The sequence below is a fragment of the Paramisgurnus dabryanus genome, chromosome 3 (assembly GCF_030506205.2).
Source record: "Paramisgurnus dabryanus chromosome 3, PD_genome_1.1, whole genome shotgun sequence".
Classification (NCBI taxonomy): domain Eukaryota; kingdom Metazoa; phylum Chordata; class Actinopteri; order Cypriniformes; family Cobitidae; genus Paramisgurnus; species Paramisgurnus dabryanus.
In genome coordinates this window covers 9999175-10001800 of record NC_133339.1, presented here as the reverse complement: position 1 = coordinate 10001800, position 2626 = coordinate 9999175, and the positions used below count along the sequence as shown (strand labels likewise).

General features: G+C 42.3%; 1 pseudogene; it reads left to right on the top strand.

Annotated features, from left to right (window-relative positions):
* Nucleotides 1-2099: 2099 nt before the first annotated feature.
* Nucleotides 2100-2217, top strand: LOC135769209 (5S ribosomal RNA; annotated as a pseudogene).
* Nucleotides 2218-2626: the final 409 nt, after the last annotated feature.

Below are 2626 nucleotides of genomic sequence, written 5' to 3'. Positions count from 1 at the left end.
AGGCTATCTCAAAAGTGAATTGTGGTCATGCTGAATTGACTTTGAATTGTGGTCATAGTGTCGCTAACATAGCGAGGACAATTTATTTTTGAACGATCCAAGAAATGAAGAAGTAAACTAAGTTTATGATCAAGGAGAATATGTCGGCATACGTCTGTTTTTGAGACATACGTCTGTTTTGCATATTTGTGTATGCTGGTATCCTCACTTTTTTTCTCATCGTCTCTCAATGATGGGCATCTGAACATGTGGAGAGAGAGAGAGAGAGAGAGAGAGAGAGAGAGAGAGAGAGAGAGACAGAAAGTGGAAGTGAACAGTAGAAGCTTTTGATTTGTTTCCGAGCTTAGAGATCGTTTCACCCGAGAAGTAAATTATGAAACACATGGAGCGTTTTAAACCGAAGAGGAGGAGAGGTGAAGTCAGTACAGACACCAATGAATTACCCACAATGCTCTGCTCTGTCCTAATTAACTAAGACAAATGGGCAACACGTATTAGCCTGACACATCAAAATAGAGGGCACGTCGTTACGTGAACCTGGATACGGGATCAACCCCACAGCCGGTGAAAGTCAAGCAGCAGCATCGAGTCATTAAACTCCAGTCTGAGTGTTTCTAGAAGGCAAAAGTGCTTCTTTGTGGAAGTCACACTGCGGTTCAACCGCCAGAAAAGAAAAGAAACCAGGGACCCTTCAACCATTCGGAGAGCAAGTGCTTCATCAGCAATGAATAAAAGCAGATACAACCTGATGGGATGAAGAAGAGGAGAATTGGCAGCTAACAGAGAAAGAGAAAATGCTGGGTATCTTTAAAAATGAATTGATTTGTTTTTAATGACTCTGGGGTCTACAAAAGGTTATCGTCTGTGAAATATGAATTTATTAATTTTCAGTCGTTGAGTAAAACGATGGCTCAGAATCGAGCTCGAGAGAGAAATATAATGAAGAAAGAAACGGACAGAAATCTCTCTCACTCCGTCTTTCTGTCAGAAGTTACGTCTGTAGGGAAACACAATGGTGGGCAGTTAGGGCAGATGCTGTATTTCATTTGATGCGAATGAAAACAAGGCTGTCAAGAAACTGTTCAATTATTCAGCCAATGAAACATTATGGTTAATTGTTTAAATGCATTTGTTTAAATGTCTCGTTCATTTGCATCAAATTATATGTGCCGTAGAGGTCTTCTCGGGTCTTTGTAACCCAATCACTTTTTACCTGAACCCCATGTGCATACATAATATATTTTTAAGAAAGGCCCGACTTGAGACAAACCTGAAAAAATTAAACCCAAACCAGTGGCCCGATTTTACCCAAATGTAAGCAGCACTGATGTGTGTGGAGTCTGCATCCCCACACGCACCAGTCAAACAGAAAAAAACTGGTTGCCTCGCATCCAATTTGGCCCGCTGCTACAATTATTGTACAACCGCTAAAATGTGCATTAAAAAATGATTGACAGGTGTGTCTCAATGAAAATTAAAGTAAGTGCTCTTGGCAAACAGAGGAGGGGTTGGAAAAGAACTCGATGCACACACACGAGATAGTTCGGATCGTCTTGGGTCAGTTCTGCAAAAACACATTCATTTTAAATTACTGTATTTTCCGGACTATAAGTTGCACTTTTTTCATAGTTTGGTCTGGTTCCTGGAATTTAAAGTCAGATGCGACTTATACATCAAATTTATTTCATATGAACCAAGAGAAACCATTACCATCTACAGCCGCGAGAGTCCGTTATATGCTGGTCCTGTATTTATGTAATTCAATGGATTAAGTGATGTGGAATGACTTCGGGACCATTTGAACTTGATTTGGCTTGTCATGTTAATTTAGCCTATTCAGCCTCCCAGGTATGTTCAGGATGCTATTGTGTATCATGTAAAAACTGTTTATGTTACTTTAATATGTACGGACATCTATTCAGCCTGCTGTTCTGTGTGCCACTGTTTAGTTGAATAACTTGCCTTTCCAGATTAAATGTATGCTAAATATGGCGTTCTAGGTCCTTTCCTATTCTCTTTATACTGTATGTTACCTCTAGGAGACATTATCGGGGAACATAATGTTAATTTTCACTGCTATGCAGATGATACCCAGCTTTGCCAGCAGCCATATCACCCTGTAGCCCAAGACAGCTTGCCCACTGAAGCTAAGCAGGGCTGAGCCTGGTTAGTACTTGGATGGGAGACCACCTGGGAAAAACCAGGTTGCTGCTGGTAGAGGTGTTAGTGAGACCAGCAGGGGGTGCTCACCCTGTGGTCTGTGTGGGTCCTAATGCCCCAGTATAGTGACGGGGACACTATACTGTCAAAAAAAGCACTGTCCTTCGGATGAGACGTTAAACCGAGGTCCTGACTCTCTGTGGTCATTAAAAATCCCAGGATGTCCTTCGAAAAAGAGTAGGGGTGTGCCCCGGCATCCTGGCCAAACTTGCCCATTGGCCTACTAATCATCCCTCATACTAATTGGCTATATCACTCGGTCTCCTCTCCACTAATAAGCTGGTGTGTGGTGAGCGTTCTGGCGCAATATGGCTGCCGTCGCATCATCCAGGTGGATGCTGCACATTGGTGGTGGTTGAGGAGATTCCCCTGTTCATATGTAAAGCGCTTTGAGCACTGGAAAAGC